General features: G+C 32.4%; 1 pseudogene; it reads right to left on the minus strand.

Annotated features, from left to right (window-relative positions):
- Positions 1–8709: 8709 nt before the first annotated feature.
- Positions 8710–9264, minus strand: LOC145030200 (putative aquaporin PIP1-4 pseudogene; annotated as a pseudogene).
- Between the last annotated feature and the right edge of the window lie 3351 nt (positions 9265–12615).

Raw genomic sequence — 12615 nt, forward strand, 5'->3', positions numbered from 1 at the left:
TATATATATATATATCATAAATGAATTTATAGAAAAATAATAATTTAATAAATAACTGATAACACTCTTGCGTGAACGATGCTTAGTTGAAATTTATAGGCTTGTTTGACGTGGAGCATTTGAGAGCTTCAAGCTTCTAGCTTCTAGCGTTCGAGAAAATGCTCCATCTTGAACAAAAAATCTCGTTTGTCACTAATGGCTCTCATGTAGCATTTAACAAAACGTTATCAACTAATTTTTCCACACACTATCTATATTTAAGATAACGAAATGAGGTTTGTGAAAACATGCTTTTCTGATATGAAGATTGAACTTGAAGCAAGATTTTTGAAACAAGGGGAACTAACTTTATTCAAAGCCAATATTTAAAGAGTTATATATATATATATATATATATATATATATATATATATATATATATATATATATATATATATATATATATATATATATATATATATATATATATATATATATAGACACACACACGTTATGGCTACCTTGAATGACACATTTGATGTCCGCTTCTTGTATCTGCTTTGCATGGAAGTGAAGAGCAATGTCAAATTCAATAAACTTTTGAGTGATAATCAAGTAGATGATACTGAGATTATTAGAAATCTATCGAAAATGGTGTTTTATATTAAACCTTGATCCCACCATCCGTTGGAAATCGATGAAATCTCTTTTAGGAACGAAATTTGAATATTTGTGCAATTGATAGTGTGTTTAACCAATTGTGGTATTGGGATTGGTTACCAGATGAGGTTTAAGATAAATGACCACATGAGAATGTTGTTATGGTGTCTAAGAGAAGAACTAAAGAGGAAGATATGGGATATAAGAAAGTGAGGAAGTATACATGTACGCTTTGGGCCTCATTCATAAATCATGAAACTTTATTCAAAATAATATCAATAAATGAGAAGGTAGAAGCATGTATGTTCAAGAAACTATGTTTTGGGTCCCTTATCAACCATTATTGGATTCCATAATGTTATTTAAAGAAAATAATCTCCAATCCCGATACAATTTTAAGGACATTAAAGGAAGATATCAAGATGAAATGTTATTGAAAAGTGAGTGTGGATTAGTGTATGAGTGCAAAGAAATATGCTTCAAACAAGTACTAAGGTGGGATAAATATCATAATTGTAGGTGTGACATCACTATTGAAGTTCCAAATGATTTTTTCAAATAATAAAATGCTAAGGATGTCATAATCGATACACAACATAAATTACATCGTAAAGACTTAACGATCCTGAATACTATTACAAGTCTTTTCATTAATCACTCAACATCCATTCTGAGTCTCTGACAGTCTTAATACCGGTAGCTGTGATGCTTATAAATTGAGTAGGTAAAGTTGGAAAACTTGGTGAGATACGTAGGATTTTCAATTCTACAATATTATTATGAAAATCATCAATGATCCTGCAAAACCATCAGTTAACCAACAACTCATCGTAACATCTATAAAACATTTTACTCTTAGTTACCCACCCCGTCGATCCTCATATACTAATCCTATATTGGTGATCTTATAAGATCTATCCTATGAATATTGTAAGCAACAAGTTGGGGAGTCCTAGGCGTTAGTCAATAAAGGCAGCCATGGGCGGATAGAGTACATCGAATGAACATACAATTATATTAATTTAGATCAATATTATTCATTAATACCACAACAATGGGTTTAGTCAGTGGTCTTCATCCTACTCGTATAGATGACTGGTCATCTAGGCACCTAACAAATGTTTGATACATGCATACCATTTTTGGTTGTCCACATCCAATACCAACTCTGTTTCTACAACACTATCTTAATTTAGTGTATATATTTAGCACAAAGTATCAGGTATATACAAATCTTTTAAGTAATAATACTTCTATTAACATTGTCATATAATATATCATGTATACACTTAACAACTATAACGATATCTGGTTTGCATAATGCATGCTATAAAAATTCATCAAACACATATTCCAAACAATAAGCATATAGATCACATATAAGCTTTTAACAACTACTTAATACTTTTAGTAAATACTTGTATTAAAATCATGTTCATGAAAGTAACTATGAACTCACGTGATCGAGGTGGAAGATACGAGAAATCTAGCTCCCCGACTAATACTTAAGCTTATCCCTTTCCATCAACAAAATATGAATATTATTGCGTCTTAGTATTCGTTCAATTTATATGGGTTTTATAACTATTCTAGGATTCTTCAATAATCCCAAGAAATATTTCAAATTCTATCAAATAAGGAACAACAATGTAAGATCATATTGGAGGTAAAATCTGTATGGTATACATAGTATATCGTTTAGAAAATCCACTTTAAATACATCACTAGATCCTAGACATCATTCCCCTAAGTATATCAATCAATATTATAATTGGAGTTACCGATATATCTTATTTATAAATTTAGAATAACGACTATGAATATAAGTATAAGTTATTCTTACAGCGTAGTAAGTGCAACTTAACTTACAAATTTTTTTAACAAAAGTTCGGAAAGTCGCAAGCAGAACTTCGACTATGAAAGATCTATTTTTCCTGGCTGTCTGGTAGCTTAAAGCCTTGCTAAAGTAATCAGGAAATCGGGAGTATCGGGGCTAGAATGCAAAAACATTTTAGGAGGATTTGTGGCTGAAAATGTGAGAAAATGAGCTAAATTCATGGCTATTTAAAGGACTCCATGGGCACGTCGCGCCTCCAAACCATAGGTGTGCCGTGCCTCAAGGCAGTGTTCGATCCAACGCTTTCCACGTATCCTTCCCCTCGTTCTTCCACTTCGTCCGATCGTTGTCACCTCCAGCCTTGCAACATGTCACAATTTCATAGAGCCATGTCTCCAGCTTCGGTTGGTGCCACATTATCAGCGAGACATGGTCTCTGGAACTGCCACATGGCGCACTCTGATGCTGCAACAACAACACTTTCCTTGTACTTTCTTTGCAAATCTTTGAAAATCACAACTACAAATTTCCTTTAGGTCTTAACAACTAATTCTGATTCTATTTTTATTTCAAAATCTCTTGAGACTATATTGTCAGAGATGGTGCTAAATTCCTAACTTCTTCATATGAACTCCATTCTCGATGTTTTATATATTAATGGATTCGTATTTACGAGTATTTCAATTCTCGTTTACATTTATTTGACTAATAAGCACCCGATCTGTAATTCATTTTTTATGACACACAAAACTGTGTCGAAAGTGGAGCTTCGATAAATCATATCTTCCTCATACGAAGTTGGATTTGGGCATTCTCTATACTCACGAACTCATCATCATGACTACTACAACTTTAATTAAGATTATTTATCCTCAATCATCTTCTGTAAATAATGTATATTTAACGTAATTTGTTAAATTTATAAAACACTTTTATACAAATCTTATAAGCCCATAAAACATGTATGCAATATATACATATAATGTAAATCGTCTAACACTAAATTATAGGCGTTATAGTAGGATTTGGCAATATGCATAAGAGGTAAAGAGATGAAACCTGGGTAGCACAAAAAATATGGATGTGAACATTATACCCCAAACAAAATAATTACTCCAATAACTTTTACGTTTAAAGTTGTGATATAAGTATGGATTAATACATGTAGGAAAGTAATTTGTTTGGATGAGTGCATCTTAAAGGGTATATGCAAAGGCTTCAAATGAGCATGAAGGAACACAAGTCATGATTTCGTAATGTTTTTAAAGCTTAATGTTTGTTAATCTAGAATAGCTAGATTGGACTTGGCCTAACAATTGTTAAGTATCAGACTCAATTGGACTACTCAGGCTATTGCTTTCTAACTATTGGGTATTTCTATTTTCTATGGACACCAAGATGGAAGATTTTATCCATTTAGATCGACCTATATGTTTAAGGACATGGAATGTCACATAAATCCAAATTTAACTTGCAAAAGCGCATCACAAAGTCAGTTTATAATTTCAATTATTAACTTGATTTAACTTTTAAGGCTAGATTGAAAAACATATTCGTTACTTGTATATGTCAAAACCATAGAACAAATTGCAATAAATAGAAAGATAATGCAATAGCTACAACATTTGAAAGTTGAAACTTGTTTTGGTTTTCTCTAATTATGTGACAACCCGAAGTTGTCCATCGCTGAAACCCATTCTACCTGTAAAAGTTCGCCGTTTATCAGTTCGTTCTGATTTCGTTTTTGGGTTAAATTATTTAAACTTATATGTTTATTTAATACTAATGAGTGTCCAAACCCCTTAGGAACTCATGAAATTAGCCCAAAAATGTTTATTTCAGAAATTTTAGAAACGTCCCCGCCGGGTTACGGAAACTTAATCGGGTGCGACCAAAAGCCCCGTTTAATGCCGGTATCAGGTAGAATTTCCACCATGTCCAAGTTTTGGAACCTATTTAAACGTGTTCAAGCTATCATTTGAAGTTTTTTCCCTCTCTCTCTACTCTCTCTCTAACCTCTCTCCTGAACCAAGTTTAAGGGTCCAAAATCACCAATTTAAGGCTTCTAATCATCAAGGTACCTTCCCTAACTCCTAGTACAACATCTTTGGCTTTCAAATTCGAGATTAAACCATAATTTAGGGCCTTTTTCATGTGTTTACGGCCCTGGAGCATGCTTGGGCCGTAAACACATATTAAAGGGGTTTTTATGCCCTTAAACCCTTCCAAAACACCAATAAGGCTTAGATACGACTTATAGAATTATGAAATTGGACTTGGAACACCTTGAACATCAATTTAGAGGAGTAAACTTGAGTTTACTGCCCAAGAACATGCTTGGGCCGTAAACTCATATTGTTGGAGAGTAAACGTCTCAAAATGTGTTAAGATGCCACTTAAACACACCTTAAACCTTGGGATAAATTCTAGAAGTGTCTACCATCAATTTAGAAGCCTTAAAACATAATAAAACACCCATCTAAGGAGTTCACGGCCATGAGGGGGGTTCATGGGCCGTAAACTCCTAAATCCATGCTAAAAGTCCCCTAAAAATCCATACAAGGCTTGGGAAAAATCATTGGAATCACATGTGATTGTTTAAGGACCAAAACTTTAAGGATTTGATGTGAGGAGGAGTTTACAGCCATAAACTCCATGTTTACAGCCGTAAACTCCAATAAATGGTCCATAGGTGAGGTTAATCCATTCCAAGGCCTTAGAATTAATCCTAGCTAATTTTCCCAAGTCATATAAGGCCATTTAGCACCATAAATCCCACACCCATGAGGTCACGGTCGTGAACTCATATGGTTAGGGTCATAGGGCCGTAAAGTCCCTAAGGAGTTTACTCTTGAAGTCCCAACTCTATATCCAAGCCTTATGTGTCCTCAAATGCCATCCGGGTCCCTCCAAACGCTTGTAATGAAGTGTTTTCGCATCTAGAAGTGTTTGTCCCTAACAAATAAATAATTCAAGTCCTAATTAGATACAAGTGTGTATCTTTTTATAATACATAGGAATCTTGTGCGTTTGCAAACCCATAACTGACGTTTAGGATCCAAACCGACGCGTTCCTCAATCGGTGAGTTCATACCCCTACCCTTTTTCAAATGTTTTTCACTGTTTTCAGGGGGAATACAAGCAAAAGTACAACGAAATCTTGTACTCCAACTTTTTATTTTCAGTTCAATTGTTTTCATTCTGTATGTTCTAATATCAAAAACTGTGTTTATCAAATAGTTCGAATTACGAAGTTAGCTTTCAGACTAATAATAGATTTCTTGATAAAATGTTACAATCTAAATTATGTTTCATAATCTATGAATAATTCATACTAATCATCATTTAGAACTATTGCGAATACGAATATGAATGCGAATACGAATAGTATTAGGAGTACGATTAGGGATACGAATACGACTGCGAATACGAATACGAATACGAATAGTATTAGGAGTAGGATTAGGGATACGAATACGACTATGAATACGAATACGATTACGAATACAAATAGTATTAGGAGTAGGAATATGGATACGAATACGACTGCGAATACGAATGCGGGTACGAATACGAATAGGACTACAAATATACATACAAATAAAAATCTAAAATATAAATATGAATATGATTAAGAATAGAAATACGAATACGAAGGCACACGTCTAGGTACATTCAAGTGTAACACTGTTAGGATATCAGAATAACTAACTAATCTAACAAGTACGAAAGGTAATCAATCATTACATCGAAATTCAATAACGAAACTTACTTTTAGGAAAATATAGGATTTTCCTACGATAACAATTGTACATAACCAGAATTGTGAAATAAATCACTTAATCAAACTTTACATATAAAAAAATATGGGATTTTCTTGGATAACAAACTTTTCGGAAAACCAAAGGAAACTCGTACTTTTTCAGAAAACAAACATCTTATGAACTCACCAGCTTTATGCTGATTTTCAAACTGCTTGTATTCTCAGGTCAACATTAGACAGGTATCTAGCGATCCTTTTGGAGAAGACGGAGCGTACAGAAGACTCGTCTCTACTTTTGGAAATATATACTATGTATCACAAATGTACAACTTTACTTTTGAACAAATGTAAACTTTGATATCTAATGTAATGGTTGTTTACTTTGCTTACTATGTGCATTGGATTTGATACTCAACGTGGAGTCCACCCCGGAAATGTTTCCGCCTTCGGTTTTCGGGGTGTGACAAATTAACCTCTTCATAACACCCTCAAATAAATTCAAAATTAGAATAATACATAATCAAGAATCATATGTGCTTCTAGGTTGTATCTAGAACACGGGATTGAGAAATGTACCACTAAATAAAACTATTAATTTTTTTCAACAACTTCTAAATCACTAAAGTTAAATACATCAAGTTCCTTCCATGCATACTTTTGGGTATACAATTCTTGATGGGTGCGAGGAATAGAAAGGGTGTATCCCTTAGGTGGCTTGATTGGTGTTGCGACCCTATTCGGGAATGTTATGCTAATATGTAGTTAGCTCCTGCTATTTAGTTGCATTTTCTGTTTCCTTTTCTTGTATTTTCCTATCTTTTTTCCTTGCTAAACTTTGTACCTTCTAGCCTCTGGCTAGTTTTTATTTATATACCAGCTTGCCGTTCGAAAAAAAAAACAATTCTTGATGGGTTCTGAATCATCTAATATTGTCACCATTGTTGAGTTGCTTGACCTCTGGTTGCATTGAAACTTTGGCTCTTTAGGAGTTTCTTCCTTTGCCTCAAAATTCCCCAGCATTACTAATTCCAATGTTTAGTTGTTTGACTTTTTTCTTTTCGGCGAGAACCAAAACGGTGGAGATTTTAGCTGCAGTTGAAGGTTCCTTTCTTTTTTTTAGCTAGCATTATTGAACCTGTTTACGTGTATTAAAAGTTTCATTCAATGTACTCTTAATTGCATCACAAACAACATAGCACGGATGATCCCAAGGAAAATTAATCATTGACATTACCATTGATGACAATATGATCTTATTGAACATGTTTCCCTATTTTGTTTAATACAAGTAAGGAGATCTTATCGAGTATTGACTAATGTCATCTTATTCCCTATTTCGATCTTATTGGCCTCTAAAAGTTCGATGCATAATGAATTTTATCTTCATATTTTTTTTTATCCAATGCGACCTACTTTTACATATTTTGTTAATTCATATCATATAAATAAAAACTAAGGATAAAAAAAATGATTAAAAATAGTTGGGTAAATAAGATATTTTGAATATTTATGAAAGATATATATATATATATATATATATATATATATATATATATATATATATATATATATATATATAGGGCTAGGTTATTTTGTTTTTACTAAGTATTATGTGCCAGAATGCACAGATCTGGACCAACGGATGAAATTGATCAATGGATATGATTTGAGAGTGTATGATCTTACAATGGGGTAACATGTACCATATAATCACACAATTTTTAGCAAAAGGGTATTTTGGACAATTAACTACATTTATAAAAGGAAATTTTTGGAATTTTAGGGATGATTAATTCTCCTAATTTAAAAAAATCTGAATTTTTTAATTAATTCAATTTCAATTTTTAACGATTTTATCCTGTCATAATATTTGTTGTTAGAATGATACTCTTTCAGAATTTTATTCTAATATAATATTATTGAAGAAAAACAAAATTCTTGAATAAGATGTTGAAAAATAACAAACGTTCTAATATATTCTTATACATCCGAACTTAAATACAAATTCATACATATTCTTACAGACTAAAAATCTTATACATTTTAAATATAGTTATAAATATTCTAAAAGAATATCAACAAAAATGAATAACATTCTTAAAAAATAACAACATTCTGCTAGAATACTCTCGTTCTCCATGTTTTCTTCTTGAATTCTGAAAGAATATTGTTGTTTTTGGACGTTGAATCCTAAAATTCTGAAAGAATTTAATGTCTTCAATAGTCACCATGTAGAACACTACCCTGGTCAACGACATTCTGCTAGAATACTCTTGTTCTCCATGTTTTCTTCTTGAATTCTGAAAGAATATTGTTGTTTTTGGATGTTGAATCCTGAAATTCTGAAATTCTGCTAGAATACAAAGAATATTCTGAAATTCTGCTAGATATTATCTGATCAAATCTTAGATAATAGAATATTGTAATCAATAAAGAAAATAAGATACCTGATTGAGTTTTAAATTAACTTTTATTCTGTTTCAACATGTGTTTCCTTTTGATTGACAGTCAATGAATCACCAAAGAAGCAACATCCAGTTCCGGTGATGGGGATGGTGGCCAAATGAACCAAGAACACCGCAAACCCAATTGGAAAATAAGCGAAAATCTACAATAAACACATTCAAATTTAATTCAAAATAAAAATCTCACCTTTTCTAAAGTGAATATCTGTATATAATTCAATAGTCAATGGAGTGAGTTGCATACAGGGACATGGGAGTCTGGCGCTTCTTTTAGCATCAGCTGCAGAGAACACGGTGTAAACAAGCACGAAAGTGCCAACAATCTCAGCACCAAGACCATCACCCTTGGTGTAACCATGGGCGACGACATTAGCACCACCGCCTAACGTCGTGTACCGCGCATCACCCTGAAACCCTTTCACAAATCCGACACCACAGATCACTCCAAGACACTGCATCACCATGTAGAACACTGCCCTGGTCAACGACAGCTTTCTTGCTAATAACAAACCGAATGTCACAGCTGGATTAATATGCCCTCCTGTTTGAAGATGAAACATAGTTTTTAGACGATTTGAAGAAGAAAGAAGATAAAATTAGGGTTCTGGTGGAAAGTGGAAACATACCTGAAGAAGAGCGCGCGTGATCTCGTTTGAACAATCATTAAGGACCTTCTCATTGATGATTGTGGCATTGCTCATCTGCTGGAGAGCACGTGAAATGCTCCCCTAATTCCGCCAACACCATCTTCGATTATTTGCGTGACACGATGAACAATGATCTGTTCATAGGGAAATTGGAACCAAAATCAAACACTGGCTTCTTAATTGACCAAAACTAGGATAGTGGTTACGGTTTCAGATTTAGGGTTTGGATGGTGGAAGGGGAAAAACAACGGTGTCGTCGGTGGTGTGATTTGTTGGTACGCATTTGTATACGGTGGAGGTGGCTATCTCGTGGTTGTACATTTCGACTATGGTGGGTGAAGAAGATAATCTTATACTCTGATATAGAATTAGGGTTATTAAGATGAAGGAACCATGATTTAAGGGATCAGATACGTGATATTCTATTGTTTCCTTAATTATAGGATTCCAATTAAATAATTTCCTTTAATTAAAAGCATAAAAAGTCCAAAATACCCTTTAATGGTTTATTTAATAATTTATTATTTCTTGAATTTTCATTGGTGCATTTAGGCACACAATATTTGTTAAAAACATTTGAACCTAACTCTCTCTCTCTCTCTCTCTCTCTATATATATATATATATATATATATATATATATATATATATATATATATATATATATATGTAAAATATTTTAAACTTAGCTTTATGAAAGTGGTATAATAGTCAAATAATTATATAACTTTGCTTTTGTAATATAATCGCATAAAAATGTTTGGTGCTTTAAATCCTACAATTTTTATAATGCTACGTCAAATGTCGTTGAAAACTTGGTAACGTAGAAAAAAATATATGTATCACTAAAGGTTTGTGCCACTAAATGTTATTTTGTTTGTAGTTAAATATCGAATACTTGAATACACAATCCATTCCTTCAAAACGAATTCCTTTTACATATTTTGTTCCTTCAAAAAACATTATGTGAGCCAAACACCCCTTAAATTACATTTTATGCTAATCGGGATTTGCTACTATAAATATCAGGATCCACTACAAATGCCCAAATAAGAAAAACAAAATCAAAACACATGATCATATGAATTTAAATTAGATAAAGTTTATTGTAAATTCATTATAGAGTTTAGATTCTTGTAATTTATTATAATCTTGAAAAAAGTTAATATAGAGAGCTAATTTTTATTTATTTATTTTATATATCTATGCTCAACAATACATAATGCAATGAACTTGAAGAGGGCAATCAACATGTCTAGATTGGTAAACCGATAAACACCACCATAACTTACAAAATTCTTAATAAAAAGTTTAAAATAGGCAATGATTATACATTAATCGATGTTTTGGGAATATGCATTAAGAAGTTTACCTATTACAATCAATATGATAATACTTTATAATAAGCCAACATTTTTGAGTAACTTTACTCTTGAATAAACGATAAAGCCTAGTTTGTAAAGATACATAAGTTGCATAATATAAAAGGAAACTTACAATTGAAATGTTATGAACACTTAACATAATAGTGCAAAACAACTTCATCTGAAATTGATATTTTCGAGCAAGAGTCTGAAAATATTTTTGTTCTTGTTGCTATGTTTTTTCTCAAATTTTCGAGACATGGATGGATATGTTTGTCATTGTTTCGTTTGTGGATGCTCCTTTTAAGTAGCAATGCTATGACGGCTAAACATGTGAAGATACTCAAATTCAAATAGTCATGTTATAACGGTAACATTTTATAATGGTCATATTTTTCAAGTTTAGACAAAGTGTGTTAATATTCATCTAAATTATGTGTGTAAACGTAAAGATAATGACAATGAAACAATCAAGTTACAACAAAAACATTTTATAACGGACATTTTTTTAAATTCAGGAAAAATGTAGTTACTCAAATAAATTGTGTGTGTAAATATAAAGATATTGAAAAGTACTTAGTCAAGATACAACCATAACGTTATACACAGTCATATTTTTCAAGTTTAGGGATAGTGTGTGTGGATATTCATCTAAATTGTATGTGTAAATATAAAGATATTGAAAATCAAATAGTTTACAAAAGGGTAATAATTTTCAAGTCGAGGAAAAATATACAAATATTTGTCTAAATATAAATTTAATAAAATTCAGAAAGTCATGTACAATTTTTATCATTTTAGTCATATTTTCAATTTGAGGAAAAATATGAAACAATGTGTGGATTTCATTTAATTATGAATGTAGAGTGCTTGTTGTGATGGTAATTGTAGGAGAAAATTACACGAACGGTCCCTATGACTTAGGGTAATTTGTGCGTTTGGTCCTTAACTTATTTTTTTTAACTCGGAAGGTCTCTAGTGTTTGTGTTTGTTACGTGCATGGTCTCTGTCTGACAAAAAAAAAACTGTTTTCCGTTCTATTTTTTAATTTATTTAAATAAACACACTCTCAATGCCACCCCTCACCTTACCTTACCTACCTCACCATTTTTGTAACGCCCGTAGATTAGGGCTAGTCATTTTAAGGACAATAAGTGTCAAAAATTACTTTTTGATTGAATATTATTTTGAAGGAATAATCTTACCTAAGTTGTAGTATATGTTACAAGGATTCCGTACATATAAAGAACGCCGAAATCCGAGTTATAACGAAGAAGTTATGACATGTCGAAGTTTCGCGACAGAACCGGCACGACACAGCGCGATGTAAATAGTGAATTTATGTTAGAGCAATATTTGGCCTTATAGATCTAAATGAAATTCGTAGAATACGTTAAATCGGGAGCGTGCATAAAAAGAACGTCTAAATCTGACTTCGTATGAGGAAGTTATGATCTTTCGAAGTTTCAGCTTTACCAGTATGCAGCCCGAAACTCGAGATTGAGTTCGAGTGATATTTAGCCAAAACTTTCTAAATTATAATTGAAGATTTCATCAATAGTATTCCAACAATAAAAAGACAGACGAAAACGGAGTTCAGATGAAGGAGTTATGAATTTCGAACGGAGTTTTTCTGTTCCGGCCTATTAAAAATAATACATTAAAATTAATGTCAAAACTAGCCAATAAAGTCTAAATGAAAGTTGTAGATATTGTTTTTAACTACGCGTGGATATAAAGAACGTCGAAAACGGAGTTCGTATACGAAAGTTATGAATTTCTGAAGTTCGGGGCGCGAAACCCCAAAACTGTCAGAATTCACGAGGTGAATAGTAGAAATTCACAAGGTGAACAGATGATGGACGTCTTCCAGGGCAAGTGGCCATGACGAACGCAATGAC

The sequence above is a fragment of the Lactuca saligna genome, chromosome 2, assembly GCF_052625555.1.
Source record: "Lactuca saligna cultivar CGN05327 chromosome 2, ASM5262555v1, whole genome shotgun sequence".
NCBI classification, from domain to species: Eukaryota; Viridiplantae; Streptophyta; class Magnoliopsida; order Asterales; family Asteraceae; genus Lactuca; species Lactuca saligna.